The sequence below is a fragment of the Triturus cristatus genome, chromosome 2_2 (genome assembly GCF_964204655.1).
Source record: "Triturus cristatus chromosome 2_2, aTriCri1.1, whole genome shotgun sequence".
NCBI lineage: Eukaryota > Metazoa > Chordata > Amphibia > Caudata > Salamandridae > Triturus > Triturus cristatus.
Genome location: NC_140582.1, coordinates 356645555 through 356663058, shown reverse-complemented (window position 1 = coordinate 356663058; position 17504 = coordinate 356645555). Strand labels below are relative to the sequence as shown.

The 17504-nt window shown below is 45.0% G+C and overlaps 1 protein-coding gene across 5 annotated transcripts in view; it reads left to right on the top strand.

Annotated features, from left to right (window-relative positions):
* The window catches only part of ZGRF1 (zinc finger GRF-type containing 1), a 619324-nt gene extending 603964 nt beyond the window's left edge, over positions 1-15360 (top strand). For 4 of the 5 annotated variants that reach the window (XR_014978114.1, XM_085641436.1, XM_085641435.1 and 1 more), the window contains one exon: positions 14145-15360. The gene's annotated coding sequence lies outside the window, so the exon portion shown is untranslated. The remainder of the gene's footprint in view (positions 1-14144) is intronic. The other variant, XM_085641434.1, reaches the window with a different exon arrangement.
* Positions 15361-17504: the final 2144 nt, after the last annotated feature.

The following is a 17504-nucleotide window of genomic DNA, read 5'->3' as shown; positions in this document are numbered from 1 at the left end:
TTTTGGATATGACCAGTGAGATTTTGACTGAGGTTCCAGGCGTTCTTAGGGCCTCTTTGGCACAGACAATACATGATAGGCAAGAAGTGTTCAAATATATTATCTGCATATGGTTGGATACCATGGATTGCCTTGGCAGGATAGTTGGTACCAATATGGTACTTCTTTGACATGCCTAGATGAGGTCCACTAAGTTCTCTAGCAAAATGCAGGCTTCACTGATGGACATGCCTTTTGATGGGTCAATGTCTTTGATGAGAAGGCAGACGCTGCTTTGGAACTCTTTAAAGACAGTAGAGCTACAGGACGTTCCTTGGAGCTTCTGGCCTCTGTCAATCAATTCTCACACCAGTTTTGGAAGTTTAAGGGGTACTCCAAAGGGCTGGTGTATAGCTTGCCAGACAGTGATGCAACAGATGGCCACTCCTTTCAGGCTGTGGATGTGAATCTGGCAGGTAACGTGCACGCCAGCAGAGGCGCCAGTCTTCCAACTCCTTCTCTCCTGCTACTACGAGCAACAAACCACTTTAGTTTGTCCTCAGAGCTGAATACCCTCTCAGTGGGAGACAGGATCCAGCACTTCTTTCCAGGTTGGCAATCCATCACATAAGACAGATGGACCTTGCAGATTATTCAGAAAGGTTATTCTATCTTTTCTGTCGACCCCGCCCCATATCTCTTCCACACCAGAACGAATTACAGAGGAAGATATGTCCATCCTTGCTCTCCAAAGGAGCCAAAGAGGTTACCGTATTTAGAGAAGTGGGAGGATTGTCCCTATCCTACCCATTGCTAAGGACTAATGAGGTTCCGTGAGGCTCGTAATGGCATTTTCGGGGTTGCTCGAATATGGACGAGTTTGGTATCTACGAACCGCAAATGACGAGTTTAGTGGGTGTATGCGTTTTCGCTACGCTACTATGTATGGTTCGTCTCATTCGTGGGTGTGTCCATCTGAACCCTCGGGTTCCATTTTAGATACGGCATCCATTTTGTCTCTTGCCCTCAAGTAGTCAGCGAACGGACACTGTCCGCTTCGTGACCCTGGGATTCCCAAGCCTTCGCGGAGGACACGTGTTCCTTTGAAGGTGTCTTTATGGTGAGGGGGATGACACGGCAAGGGTGGATGGCTCCGCTCGAGGCTCATCTTGCCGTGCTAGTCTATTGTTTCAGTCGTGCATGCATTAGGCACGAGTCCTTTGATCCTGCAATCAAGTTTCCGATATTGCTCTCTATACTCTTTTTCAATCTGTTGTGCGTCCTTGTTTTTCCCCTGCATCTGTTTCTGTCCCTTCTTCTAATTCGTTTACAATCAGAATGGAATGTGCTTAATGTGGGGATAATGTGCTTTTACAGTTGGGAACCGGCAATGTTGCTGTAATCATGCTCCGGGCTTCTGAAACATGAATGCGACCCTTTTGAAGTTTACTGTGGGAACTGAGTTGTAACCTTTTGTTCACCATGTTGCTCAATGACGAAAATGTGTATAAAAGGAGCGATCCACTTTTGCAATTTGAAGCAGTCTCCCAGAACCTACACGTTGTGTACTTCTTGCGATTTCTGTATCCCTGCAGTAATAAACGCTGACCTTTGACGTCGCAGGAAGTGTCCCGTGTCTCTGTGTTTTGTACGCCGGAACAGGTAACCCACGAAGGTTTCAGGTGTTGTCCCCTGTCACCGCTGGGCCTTAGAATAGCCCAGTCCTTCAGTTGGCGCCCAACGCAGGGCGACATCAGCGGTACCGGTCCAAAGCCCGACGATCGTGAGGAACTTCGTGTGAAATCTCCGAGGGAAGGTGCACCCCGCTTCATCGATCCAGTTGTCGAAATAAGTGGTCCGAAGACTTTTCCCGCAAAGATTCCCGCCTCCTGACGGCTGCGACGGACTGATGCCCTGACTGTCGACCTGTTTTGGCGCCTGGCGTAGTCCTTTGTATGGCGAGACGATAGATGGGCCTTCCTGGTGACGCCATTGCTCTTTCAGTTAAGTATTTGTGGGACGCTCCCAGAGTCCCTGGTTTTGTAGTTCCTTTTTGGGACGGTTACTTTGTATTTTTGTGAACTTGGTTGTTTGCATGGTTCCCTTGCATTTGTGGTTCTTAGTTGTTGATTCTTGGTTGTTGGGGTTTTTTTTTTTTTTGACAATTGCAATTGCCAAAAACCGAGGGTCTTGCATTTTTTTGCGAGGACATCGTAATTCGATAGCCCTTGAAGTTTGGAAATTCGGTTAGTGTGCACGATGCCTGGCCGTAGTACTTTGTTTGGTTTCCTTAAATGTTGCAGCACGGATTCCCGGCTGGAGGATTCATGTCCGATACCTCCAGTTGGAACTCCAATTTATGAGCTCTATAGTCGCCATGGTGTAGGTCCTATCGTATATAATGAATATTGGATTTGTTACACTAAAAATGATGGTGTTCTTAGTTGGCCACCACATGGTAGTTTCGAAACTACAATATTAGATAATCTTGAAGCTAAATTGTTTAAAAAGAAAGCTAGGCCAGCCATGTTGGATTCCTTTCGGTTATGGCGTAAAGAGGCCAAGCAGAAAGAAATCAAACAGATTAAGAAAAATAAGAGAGAAGGTGTTATTACGGTAATGCGACATGCAGAACAGTATCAGCGAGACAAAGACGAGAAGGAACAGGAAGTTTTTACTACACTGCATCATATGGCGGTGGATAAATGTTATCCGGTTCTACCGTCTAGTTCTGATAAGATAGGAGAAGAAGCGGTAGAGGATCCTTTATTGTCTTATTTATTGAAGTCACCACCTCCCTATGCACAGGATACTATGGTTCCTGTGATCCCTGTTGGTCCTCAGCCTGTTGTTCTGGCGGCTGCTGGTCAGCCCGTCGTTCTTCCTGTTCTTCCGAATCCCCTTGTGCCGCAAATTGTTCCTCCTCCTTTACCCGCTCTTTTTCCTACTGCTCCTTTGCCGGTACCTCCTCAGCCTATTGTTACTACTACTCCTGCTATCCCGACCACTGCAACTACTTCTACATTTACTCCTAATGTTGTTGCTCCTGTACTTCCCTCTTCTTCCCCTTCTGTTCGTAGTCGTATATTTAATGCTGTCGCTAATCTCTATTCTCCACTTTTTGGACCGATACTTGGGTCCGATCTTTCTGATGTCTCTCAGAGGCGCAGTCAAATTCCTGATGGTAGAGAAAGTGAGTCGTTAGTGAAAATGGCGCGTACATGGATTAGGTATCCTGCGAAATACACTTCGCGTATAGTTTTTGAAACATTTTCTCAGTTTAATGAGCCCACACAAAGATTCGTGTTCGAGGAAATGTGTAAATCTTTGAGAGACGAGTGGGATACTGATGCGGTAGATAATGTACCGCCCGAGATGACTGACCTTCAGAATCAGTTTTCGAATGGTATGATTGTGGGTGGTAATGTTCGACGTGCTTTAGAGCGTCTGTTATCTTTTCGATCTACGGTACAACCTCGAGCCTTGTTTAAGGACGAAACTGAGGAGCGGGTGGCACAACCTGGTCAGTATCCTATGCGGGAAGTTCCCCCAGTTTGGATGCCGGGTGATCCTGCTGCTAATCCTGTTATTCTGCCACACTTTCAGAGAGTTTGGATACACCTCCCATGGAAGCGATCGGAAGTTCTGCAGGTGAAGCAAACTTTGCCTGACCCCCGCAAAAATCCGACAGGTTATTATAAGGAGTTATCCCAACTAGTGGATGCTACTGTTATGAATCTCGCCGATATCGACATGTTGTTCGGTAATGTAGTACCTCAACCGATTTGGGCGAAAATCCGTCAAGAGAATCACGCAGCTGAGTTAGGCGGTGATTGGGCTGCTCTTGCGGCGGCCGATGGACGACAAGTTGGTGGGTCTAAACCTGAACAGATCATTGAGAATCTGCCCCAGAGGATAATTACACTTATGAAGACGCTTATGCCAGCAATAAGAGTTAACTGGGACAAATTGTCTGCGTGCAAACAAAAGAAGGGCGAGAGTGTCTCCGATTTCTTTACGAGATTCGAGGAGGCATTCATCGATCACAGTGGTCAGGATATGAGCACTGAGGGAGGTCAGCGATTGTTTGTTGATAAATTCGTATCGAATTTGTTGCCTGAACTAAGCAACAAATTAAAGAATTCTGAAAGTTCGTGGGCCGTTTCTACCACTGCTCAAATATTAGCCACGGCCCAATACTACGAAAATAGAGAGAAAGAAGAAAGCGAACGTGCAGATAGGAAAACGAAGGTTCTTAAAACTAAGGTCTTATTGCAGCAAGCGTATCCTCCGCGCTCGACTCAAAATGTCTCGCAACAACAAAATCGATTATAAACACAGTTTTCTAGGTCGCAGTCACGTACTGACTCCTCTACACCACGACCTATGCTGGGGTATAATCAATGCGCATATTGTAGGGGTGAGGGCCATCTGAAGTTTAATTGTCCAGTTTTGCGTGACCGAAACAATGGGGTTTCGCCTCGAGGAGGTCGTAGTGGTCCTCAACAAGCGTCACGTGGTAGAGGTCGCGGTGTTACTCAGAATCAGAATGAGCGTTTTGTTACTTTATCGGATTCGCAAAATTGCTTTGATCGGCGCGATTCATCATTTGGTAAATCTGCACAGTATCATGTGGATGACTATTATGTCGAGCATGATGTTGATGCTGACGGTAATTATTAGGACAGCCATAGACAGAGAGAGGGAGTAGTATCAGTTCCGGTTGATCAGAGAGGGCCTTATGTCGCAGTTGCCACATTGGGTGTAGTTGAGCCTTTTCTGTTGGACACTGGTGCAGCGAAAAGTTCCATCATGTATTCGAAACTCCCTGGCGCACCTTGGTCTGGCTTAACAAATGTTTCCGTTGGATTCTCTGGCGCCCCCGTTAGCAATCCAGTTTCTAGCCCTTTGCCCCTTACAATTGGGTCTCGTGAGTTAGAAGCTCCTTTGATTTTGACTACTGGTTGTGGTGAGAATCTTTTGGGCCTGGATTTGTTGAAGCGGTTACATGCAACTTTGTACTGTTCTCCTGCGGGAGTGGAGCTTACGTTGGGTCAGAGAGTGATCTCTCCTATGTATTTGTCGACTGATAAACTCCCACCGGAATTGAGTTCTCTTCCTGAGTCTTTGTGGGCGACAGGTCCCAATGACGTGGGCCTGCTGGATATACCACCTTATGTTGTTCAATTGAAATCAAACGTGCGCTTACCACGCATTCCCCAGTATCGTATCTCTCTTGATGGTGAACATTAGCGATCATTTACGATTTGATCGATAAAGATGTTATCGAAGAAATTCGGGGTAATGTGTGTAATAGTCCTGTGTTACCTATTTTGAAACGAACTGATCCATCCAAGCCTCCTGTGTATCGTTTTGTTATTGATTTAAGAGAGGTAAATAAAATTGTGCTTCCGCAGTTTCCCGTGGTGCCTGACATTACAGCTTTGCTGACTCTGATTCCAGCTTCTGCATCATGGTTCTCGGTAATCGATCTGAAGAATGCTTTCTTTAGCATTCCGATTGCTGAGGAAAGCAGAGATCTATTCGGATTCTCATTAGGTGGTCGCAGCTTCAGGTTTAAACGCGCACCTCAGGGCTACTGTGAGAGTCCATCGATCTACAGCCAAGCTCTTAAGAGTCAACTTGATGCGTTTGTGTTACCGGCTGGTGCGGCCTTGATTCAGTACGTTGATGATCTGTTGGTAGCTGCTGACACTTAACAGATTTGCAAAACTGCTACAGTGTCACTGTTACAGCATCTATGTGACTTACATCACAAAGTGTCACCTTCTAAACTACAATATTGTTGTCAAGAAGTAACCTATCTAGGTCACTTATTGTCAAAGGAGGGAAGAAGGTTGACCCCAGAAAGAATTGCAGCGATCGCTCGAATGACTGTGCCAACAACTCAGAGAGATGTGCGTGCCTTTCTAGGTATCACGTCATACTGCAGACAGTGGATCCCGAACTTTTCACTGTTAGCGAAGCCATTGATAGCTCTCACGTGCAAGGATGTTTCCACTCCTTTGCCATGGACGGAAGAATGTCAGAAAAGTTTTTCTGAACTGCGTGATGCGTTGTGTTCGGCTCCTGTGTTAGGTACCCCTGATTACAGTAAACCATTTACACTATACGTTCACGAGAGAGAAGGTTGTGCGTTGAGTGTTTTGACGCAACAATTTGGTGGTAAGCAGCGTCCATGTGCATATTTTTCCTCGACCTTAGACCCGGTAGCTAGAGCATTGCCGAGTTGCTTGAGAGCGACAGCGGCAGCTGCGGTGTCTATTCGACAACCGCAGGTCTGGTCATGGATAATATGCTCACTGTGATGGTTCCGCACGCAGTTGACACTCTCCTGAATCGTACAAAAACTCAACATCTGACGAGTGCAAGGTTGTCCGGTTATGAGTTGACACTTTTGGCAAGTCATATACAGATCAAGCGTTGTAATGTGCTGAATCCGGCGACATTGTTGCCGACTAATGTGGAATCAAATGATGTACCACCACATGATTGCTATTTACGAACTGAGGAAGAAACGAAGGGTCGTGTGGACCTGAAAAACACTCCATTGATAGCCCCCGATGGCACTTTGTATGTTGATGGTTCATGTTTTAAGTTGTCGAATGGTGATGTGACGACTGCGTATGCTGTAGTGATGTTGAGTACGGTTGTGGAAACTGCGAGATTGAGTCAGAATTCAGCGCAAGCGGCAGAGTTGATTGCGTTGACAAGAGCGTGTGTTTTGTCTAAGGGAAAGCGAGTGAACGTGTTTACTGATAGTCAATATGCGTTTGGCGTTGCACATAGCTTTGGTCGATTGTGGAGAGAAAGAGGATTTATAACATCGCATGGTACGAAGATCCAACACGGACAGCTCGTGAACGGCCTTTTGGATGCACTTACATTGCCTAAACAGGTGGCAATCATTAAATGTAGTGCGCATCAAAAGGTTACGGATGATGTTGGTCGTGGTAATGCATTTGCGGATGAGATTGCTAAGGAAACGGCTAAGAATCTTGCGACCCAAATGTATGTTACGAGTTCAGCGAGGTGGCCGATGGAGACTGGTATGTGTGAAGACACTGTTGAGAGCGTGAAGGCAATTCAGAATGAGGCCACTGAAACTGAAAAGACCAAGTGGAAAGAAAGCACGGGAAAGTAAGATACGCATGGGTGTTGGGTTGACTTGTCGGAAGGTCAGAGGTGGATGTTACCGGATGCGTATGTGCTAGCCGTTGTGACTATGGCTCATGGCTTGTCACATATTAGCGCTAAAGGTATATGAAAGTTACTGTCCCCTGTATGGAAAAATGATGGCATTGCTAAATGTGCTGAGAGAGTGGTTAAGAACTGTATGGTGTGTTTGATGCATAATCCTGGTAAGGGCACCCCCACTCCACCTGGCCAATTTGCTCCTCCTACATGTCCCTTTGAGGTTATCCAACTGGACTTCATCCATATGGAGAGATGCAATAACCTGAAGTACATTTTAGTTGTGGTTTGTGCGTTCTCCAGATGGATCGAGGCCTATCCTCTTAAGGATAATACTGCCCTGTCCACAGCGAAAGTCCTACTGAAGGAATACTTTCCTCGGTATGGAATGCCACGGATTGTGTGGTCAGATAACGGAAGTGAGTTTGTGGGTAGCGTGATGCAGAGTGTGTGTAAGGGCCTTGGTATTCGACAAAAATTCCATAGCGCCAATCATCCCCAGGCGGCGGGTTTGGTTGAAGGGTACAATGGTACTCTGAAACTGAAACTTGCGAAGATACAGGCTACGACTGGTCTGTCATGGTCTGATGCGTTGCCTCTGGCTCTCTTATCGACCAGGGCGACTGTGCACTCTCGAGTAGGGCTCAGCCCATATGAGATTGTGTTCGGCCGCCCTGCGAACATTTGGGGAGTCCCGAGGCCTAAGGCCTTTGATAGTCTTGAGTATCCAATGTTAATTGATTATCTTCATGATTTGACCGCTAAACTGAGGTTAATTCATCAACAGGTTTTTGAAGCTCTACCGGCACAGACAAAGGGTCCTGGACATCGGCTCCAACCAGGTGACTGGGTTGTCACCCGAAATTTTGGCAGAAAACGCAACTTGGAGCCGAGATTTGTGGGCCCCTTCCAAGTATTGCTGGCTACAAGGACTGCAGTTCGGTTGGAAGGCAGAAAGAACTGGGTGCATGCCACCCATACCAAAAAGGTTCCGATCCCTTTACCAGCAGATAATTGGGTGAGAACTGGTATTGCGGCGACGGAAACCGAGACCCCTCTATGTTTTGTGCCGTTTAGTGATGCTCGACCTGTGGGAAACAATTCATTGCAGCCAGACACATCTGTCGAGTCGTCAGTGTTGGAGAACTCAAGGCCTGAATTGTCATCTGATCGATTGAACACTGTTTCACAATCTGAACAACTATTTGAAGAGCAGACTCGACCTGGAAGAAGTCGATATTTTCTTCGTTCACATGACAAAGACTAATGAATTTTTTTTGAACTTATATTGTTTTTTACTGTTGCCACGAGCATTAAGAACAATTGCATCCTTTACTGATTTTCAAGTTCCGTTTCATGTGTACTTTTGACAGCTAAGAGACTTTTGTATTAAATTGGATGTGTGTTTAAGAAAACCTATCATCCGGGTTGACCGTAGGGCCGTGCGGGTACTTCCTTCTGTTTAGCAGGTTCCTGACACTAGGTCGGTTACTTTTTGTCGATTCCTGGGAACTCCTGGGAATTGGTAATCGCTACTCAGAACGAAGTGCGTCAAGGACGTCACGGACGGTTTTTAGAGGATGGTGTTCTCTGAGCTGTTGGAAGTAGAAAGGACGCCGGCGCAAAGATCAAAATTGCATAAGATTGCACGAACAAAATGCTTTTTGTTTCAGGTATTCCTGCTGTTTCTGACTGTTTCTATGCTATTGGTGGGGGGGAGTGTATTTTGGAATACAGTCGTTATTGCCTTCCATTTCACCTACTTTTTCTCCTAAATTAAGTTCTATTATCACTGTTTCTCCACATTCCTTTCATCCTCTGCCCCAACATGAACAGGTTAGACGTGCGGAATTTATGAATAACTCCTTCGTTCAACTCCTGCATCAGCATCAGTTGGTGATGAATACTACCAACTGTTGGGTGTGTGGGTTAATGCCACATACCATGGATAGGGGTATTCCGTATTTGGTTCTTCCTTACAGCTCCCAGGGGTCAGCTCGAGCATTCCAAACTATGTTCCGTAGTGCACTAGATTCCTACTCCAGTCGAGAGCCATGTTCTGCAAACTCTGGTTCTGGTCCGTACCACAAGCCTTTGGCGATAGCTATTGCCGACTTAGATAGGGATATTTTTGATGCCTCGCTTATTCCAGATGAAGAGGTGCAAGCATATAAAGGTCTGAGTGAGGCCGAGTATAGTGTGTCAGTGGGCGATAGACAACTTAGGAGCTCGTCTCCAATATGGGTCGTACCCCACCTCGGTAACTTCTGCTTGAAAGGTCTTGGTCGAAATCCGAGAGCCCAGCTTGGGAAGAGTGCTTGTACTGATACGTATGTTCTACCGATGCTCTCTTCCCCTGTTTTCCTGACTGCCAAGGGTACCTATTTTGTATGTTATGAACGTGCATATACATGGTTGCCCCGTGACTTCTCGGGTACCTGTTATATTGCGAATCTTCTGCCACCGACTTTTTCGGTTGCCTCAAACTATCACAAGACTAGAGTTGTGAGAGGCGTTATTAGCAAAGAGGACACTGCCGGTCAAGAAGCAGGAGATTTCTTTAAGGGTTTCTTGCCGTTTTGGGGTCCTATGGTTAATAGTAGGAACCTGAGACAGTTGACCCGTGTGGTGGAATTGACTGCTAACATAACTGCAAGTGCTCTTGGTAATTTAACAGCGGAACTCTAGGCGGATAGACTTATGACGTTGCAGAACCGTATGGTTCTAGATGTTGTTCTTGCAGATAGAGGTGGTGTGTGCAAGGTGATCCATTCGAGCTGTTGCATTTTCATCCCTGACAATGCTCCAACTGTTTATCAAGCCATCTCGAAGTTGCATAAGATTTCCGAGTCCATACACGTGGACGAAGGTAATTGGACACTTCTAGGATGGTTTTGGGGCCTGATATCAACTTGGGGTTGGAAGATTCTGATGATCATAGGGGTTGTTGTAACGTTTCTGTTCACGTGTTGTCTTTGTGTGCAGTGTGGTCCTGCCTTATGTGGCCTTTGTGCTACAACGTGTATAAGACGGCCATCCGTTACCAAAGAGACGTTGATGGATAGAATGATGTTCCAGCAACAACTGCACGATTTGATGAATATCGAAATCGACTCTGATCTCGACTAGTGCTTGCCTACATGAGGGCAAAAGGAGCGTCTGAGGTTCCGTGAGGCTCGTAATGGCATTTTCGGGGTTGCTCGAATATGGACGAGATTGGTATCTACGAACCGCAAATGACGATTTTAGTGGGTGTATGCGTTTTCGCTACGCTACTATGTATGGTTCGTCTCATTCGTGGGTATGTCCATCTGAACCCTCGGGTTCCATTTTAGATACGGCATCCATTTTGTCTCTTGCCCTCAAGTAGTCAGCGAACGGACACTGTCCGCTTCGTGACCCTGGGATTCCCAAGCCTTCGCGGAGGACACGTGTTCCTTTGAAGGTGTCTTTATGGTGAGGGGGATGACACGGCAAGGGCGGATGGCTCCGCTCGAGGCTCATCTTGCCGTGCTAGTCTATTGTTTCAGTCGTGCATGCATTAGGCACGAGTCCTTTGATCCTGCAATCAAGTTTCCGATATTGCTCTCTATACTCTTTTTCAATCTGTTGTGCGTCCTTGTTTTTTCCCTGCATCTGTTTCTGTCCCTTCTCCTAATTCGTTTACAATCAGAATGGAATGTGCTTAATGTGGGGATAATGTGCTTTTACAGTTGGGAACCGGCAATGTTGCTGTAATCATGCTCCGGGCTTCTGAAACATGAATGCGACCCTTTTGAAGTTTACTGTGGGAACTGAGTTGTAACCTTTTGTTCACCATGTTGCTCAATGACGAAAATGTGTATAAAAGGAGCGATCCACTTTTGCAATTTGAAGCAGTCTCCCAGAACCTACACGTTGTGTACTTCTTGCGATTTCTGTATCCCTACAGTAATAAACGCTGACCTTTGACGTCGCAGGAAGTGTCCCGTGTCTCTGTGTTTTGTACGCCGGAACAGGTAACCCACGAAGGTTTCAGGTGTTGTCCCCTGGCACCGCTGGGCCTTAGAATAGCCCAGTCCTTCACTAAAAAACCCTTACTGCCATTTCCTTGTCTCGACAAAGGATGGTGACTTCAGGCCTAACTTGGACCTCAATCCCCTTAATGGCTTCCTATGGAAGGACAGATTCAAAACACTCACATTGGCTAAGATTCTCTCTGCTCTGGACCAGAGCGACAGCATTGTGTTCTTGCACTTGCAGGTTGTGTATTTTCATACACCCATCCTGGAATCCCACAAGTGCTACCTATGGTTCAAAGTAGGCCTAGGAGCATTTTCTGTTTTTCATGCACTTCTTTGGCCTCACCAGCACCCCTTGTGTTTTCACGAAAGTGATGTCGGTGGTTGGTGTCCATCTGCAAAGGCCAGAAGTAGCTGTATTCCTGCATCTTAACGACTGGCTCTTGAAGGCAGGCACACTGCAGTCAGTTGTGGACCACCTCCAGAAGACAGCAGACCTTTTGACATTGTTGTGTTTCCCCTTAACGAGCTGAAGTCCCACCTGATTCCCTCTCAGAGGTTTTCATTCATTGAGGCATTCCTGGATACAATAGGGTTGAAGGCTGTCCCTTTCCAGCTACAAGTCCAGGACATTTAGGCTATGATCTCAATGCTTCAGAATCGTTGCTGGATCCAGACGAGGGTGGCTTTGAGGCTTCTTGTGCATTCTCCTTGTCAACCACGCCAATTGGCACATGTAAGTCCTGCAGTGTTACTTCAAGGCCCTGTGTGTGGGCACAGTTTCAAGGCTGCCTTTCTGACACCACACAGATCACCGAGGAAGCAGCTCAAGATCTGCAGTGGTGGCTGACTGACCGAACTTCTGCTGCAAGCCACTCTCCCTTCCCCACCTAGTGCTAAAAGTGGTGATGGATGCATCACTCCTGGGTTGGGTGGATTACCTGGGGCAGGTAGAGATCAGAGGACTCTGGTCCCCAGTGGAAGGTGGTCTCCATATCAGTCCGCTGGAGTTATGGCCATTCGTCTGACCCTAAAGACCTGCTGTGTTATCAATAAGGAGGAGGCTGGTGCAGGTTCTCACAGACAACTCCTCCGCCATGTGGTACTGCAACAAGCAATAAACCTTAAACCCCCTTGCTGCCCCTTACCTGTACCCCTCCCTGAGCTCTGATCCACCCTTACTGCCCTTTACCCTATCCATCCCTGAACCCTAAAAACCCCATAATGTGTAAAGCATTTGTGCAACACAACACACAGTAACACAATGAAAACAACACAAAAAGACTTCTCAAGGTTTAGAAAAATAGACAATAATGTTATAAATAAATCAAGACCAAAATGACAAAAACCAATTAGTAGAACCTGAGGTATGATTTTTTAAAGAATATCAGAAAATATAGTGCTTAGAGTCTTAGAGATCCAACCAGGGTATATCTGGTCACGCTTGACTGGGGTAAATCCAAACGTTCAGGCTGACTGCGATGGAGCGCAGGTCGGATACAGGGACCAGCCTTGGCCTGCTGAGACAGTACCTTTGGGTGGGAGCTGCATCGATGACGAGCAGGTTAGTGGGTGGCACAGTCGGAGCTGCAGGCCCACTATTAGCATTTAATTTACAGGCCCTGGGTATATGGGATGCCACTTTACAAGGGACTTACAAGTAAATTAAATTTACCAATTGTGAACAAACTAATATTACCAAGCTCAGGGTAGAAGCACATGCACTTTAGCACTGGTCAGCAGCAGTAAAGTGTTCAGAGTCTTTAATCCAACAAACCGAATCAGCAAAAACAGGAGGTAAGCAGGCAAAAAATCTGGGGGATCATTACCCTAAGGCTGACAGGTGTAACAGTCCTATAATGTGTTGCAACGTTTCCTTCACAGTTAAGAGCAGCCAATCAGTTCACTTGGTACCGCAGTTCCATTGGCAAAATGACTGTTGGGAGGAAAAGATCCCTTGGCCAATCAAAATGCCCTATTTTTGTAATATTTAGTACTGCTGGACTACTGCAAGTCCAACCTTACTTTTTCACTACTTCATGCTCAACTTGTCTTTATCTGACTGCTAAAGACAGGGAAGCTATTCCCCTACAGGGTGCTGTCTATTAATGTTTCGAATTAACAATGATAAGACAAAGTTTACAGTCTTCTACAAGTAGAACATTTTCCTTTCCAGGGTATTTGTGAGTCACAGTGTTTTTAGCATTTTTATGTATTGTTTTATATGGTGATATACATTTATTTGTGTAATTTGTCTGACAAAATGTATTAAATATGTATATAAGTGCTAATACAACCTTAGTGGAGCACTGATTATGACTGCGTATGAGAGTTGACAAGTCTGTTGGAATCGCTGAATGTGGATAAACATTGTTCTGGGATATTCAAAGGGAATTTTTGTTTATAACTATTGAGTTTATAGGTGCTCTGTCCCTTTGAAATTTGAAGAGCTCCTCTCCTTGGTTTCAAGGCCAAACACACACCACCTGACCTATTATGACTAATGCAGGGGGGCAAGAGAAAGGAGAGAGCAGTGGAAAGTGAGATGCAGGAAAGAGGAAACCATTCACTTTCTGTTACTACTAAATATTCAGGAGTGAGGCAACCAAATATGTGTAGGAACCACCTGAGTGACCTGCTGATGCGCTGTTTAGACAGAGTAGTGAACTGAGTCTTGGAAATTCCAAAGTGAGAATGGGCAGGAAAGTTCTTCATATACCCTATCTGTATTGTAAGATACTTTTTCCCTTCTTATGTCATCTGCAGTGTGCTAGACTGAAGGGGCAATGTCATGGTGCCTGGATGTTTTAATATATGTTGTTGTCTGCAAATCATAAGAGTTATTGTTATGTTAATCAGTAAAAGCTTTTTAAGAAAAAAGCCTATCTAAAAAAAATAAAAACCTTCTGTAAAAAAGCTCGTCTTTGATAGATATTTTTTTACTTCCAGAACAGCTCCGGTGAACGTCCGCTAACAAATGCTTCCAAGCTGAGAAGAACTTCCCACATCCAGGTCAACAATGGGTGGAAAGTCAACAATCTCCTCATCAGGAAAACCAGTTCATACATTTTAGGTGTTGCCTAAGACAAAGTATGCGCTGTCTCTTGCGAGACCTCTTGTTACGTTACACAGGGATTAGAGACCGTCCAATGGCTGGTATAATTGTCACTTTCTCAGTTGTTTGCTCCAAAGACAGTGCATGCGCTGTCTCTTGCGACACCTCTCATTAACTTACAGATGGCTTAGAGGCTGCCCTTTGCTTATCTTTCTGCTTGCACCACCCACCATCCCCTCTGTTGTCGTCTGCTTGCATTCCCCACACCCACCCTCCATTGTCTGTGTGCTCCCCCATCCCCTTGCACCTGTCCTTCTCTTCCTCCCTCTATGTTGCCTCAGGGAAGCACATGGAAAAAAAATTATTTAAAGGCGCTGGCCACATCGTAGTGCTTTTTGTTATTACTTTTTGCCAGCTGCACAGCCGCCATGCTGCTGTACAGCATGGCTACTTAACATTGACAAATCCAAGAGCTCTCATAGGCGACACCAATTAGCTTTGCCAATGCTTTTTAGTATCTGCTGTACTGCTCAGTCCTCTCAACTGGGTTTATTGGAAATCTATTTTTAAAATATTATTTTAACTGTGATATGTGTACAAAGAGCACTTGAAATATTCAATGTAATTTTATATGTATATTTTTGATAACCTGGTTAGTTGTATTAAAGTTTAACTGTTCTGCATGGTATACCTGGGTGTCCATTAAAAGTGGGCCTGTATTCCCATTTCTGTGGAAAACCCCTGTTGTAAGCCGAATCAGGATTACAAGAGGCACAGTATTTCCGGGCACAAATTTAAACCCTGGACGCAAGCAGGTGAAACGTATACCGAAAAAGAGCCTGGTATTCGGGAAAAACATGCAGGTATAAGTGTGGTGTTAGCACCTCTTGTCTTTCATTCTCTATTCCTGGATCCAAACTTGTAAAGGCCTCGTAATCGTGCAATAATATCACCCGGTAGCAGTAATTCCCAATGCAATATCACCACACCATATTTATCCTGAAGCCTGTAATGGGCCCATGTGTCTTATGGATAATGTACGTTGGTTTGTGTATTTTGTTCAGGCTGTTTTTCTGCTGAACTCTGAAGGTAATAAAGAAAAATACTTCTATTGGGTGGTGGCTGTCTCCTCATTCTTATTTGTGACTGACAGTGGCTCATTACAGAATGTTAAAGGGTTACAAGTGGTCGTTGTTCTTAATGCCCCTGTGCGCTCCTCTGAGTTGGCCTATACTGTGATTCTGCTGCCCTGTTATTTTGCAATAAGGTTTAACTTCAGTGCTGTCAGATGATATGTAGCCTGTGCTGGAGAAGTACATATTATACTCTTACAATAGGTATCATACCACCCTATACTCAAGTTCAAAAATGATGATCTGGTCCTGTTGCTCCAATGGGTATATTAATAATATCTGTTAGGCCCCTCGCACACCCTATTGTTGTTCTGCTTCTTTGTTGGGTCGCATTCTGGTCCCTATACACCACGGTGGGCTCAAACATCTTGCAGGGAGCACTTTGGATAATGTTCTAATCCTGATACCTCGTGGTTACCCCAGTATCCCTTTATTTGAGGTACACAAACTGTGCTGTTGTAATTGGTCTGGAGAGATTTTTTCTTTTTGTATTGCAATAAAAATCGATAAAGCTTTCGGAACCCCAAAAAACTGCTTAAAATTCGGGCCACGTAGAGGGAGGGTTATTATCCCTATATCCTTGAGCTAAGTAGACATTTTCAGCCTTTTTTCATGTCCCTCATAGGGTCTCTGGTTTTGTCTGGACTGATTGTCAATCCCCATTTTTCCAAAAATTTGTTTTCAGTGTTATAAGATTTCAATGCCGAGTCTATCGCTTATTGATTTTCACAAAAATTGGACATAGACAAACATACAAAAAAGTGTGAGGGTGGCCTACTTACCTGAGCCTTTTAGTAGAGAGGCATGCAATTGTGCCTTGCTTCTAGGTGTATCCAATCATCATATATAGGCTGGTGGGACACGTCCATGTAGCCACACTCACTCCCAAGGGTTTGCGTGTCACTTACAACCTATAATGCCACCAAAGACGCCTATGCTGTACCAGAGGCTCAGGCAAGTAGGCCAGCCTCACACTTTTTTGTATGTTTGTCTATGTCCGATGTTTGTGACAATCAACAGAAGACAGACTCGACACTGAAATCTTAAAACAGTGATGATAAATTTTGGAAAAACGGAGATTCATAATCAGTCATGACAAACTTCCGAGACCCTAAGAGGTAGGATGACCAGATTTGAGAAGCAAAAACCGGGACAAATCTTGTACCCCAGAATAACGGTACTACAGACTGGGGTGAGTTGAATGGTTTATTTGCTTAGGTTTCCTCCCTACAACAAGAGCGCAGCCATCCCTCGGCCTGCACAAAAGTAACTTACTTCACTGGAACGCTTACAAGTCATCAGGAACCTAGAATGCAGGCTAGTCCCACACTCCATTTTCTTACAGAAGATTCTTGCCCTACAAACTTCCAAAGTACAACACATCCTCCCCTTATAAATAATTAATGCATTAGGAACAATAACATACACAAAACATGTTTTATTTGTCTGCAAAGATACTTACAAATGAATACAGTTGTAATATAAATCACAGGCAAATTATTGAACATAATCCCTCAAATATGCAGGTGGTCTGTGATTCCTAACACTTTTCAGAGTGTAACTCTCATCGCTTGCCACAGGAATTTTAACTACCTGCACCTAGCAATGGAGCATTACAAAGTCATACAGAGGATCAGTTAATATCTCCATCAACCATTAACATATAAAAGCCCTGTTGCCTTGCCCTTTATCAACCCAACTTTTACCACCTCTCTGGTATAGAGCCACCTGTCTGTTTTTTCATCTCTCCCCGTTATCCAAGACCCCTAAAACCAATGAACAAGCCTGACTTTAAATGGCCCTCTAAATTTCAACAACCTTTCTAAATGCAACGTATTTTCACCCAGTCACCCACCTTAATATGTGGATTATGTTTAGTATCCTGACTACAGTTTTCTTTTGGTTTGTCAGAAAACTTCTTGTCTTTCATCCAGGCGGGGAGTAACTTGGTGCCAGCCACCCTTCCCCTTATAAGTTTAAAAGGGGTCCTTTGAGTGACCTCATGAACAGTGGTGCGATAGGCAGCCACCATGTCCATCATCATGCCATTAACATCATGTCCTCCAGCTACTGTAATTTGAATTGTGCCCTTGACCAATCTGTTAGCTTTTTCCACAAAGT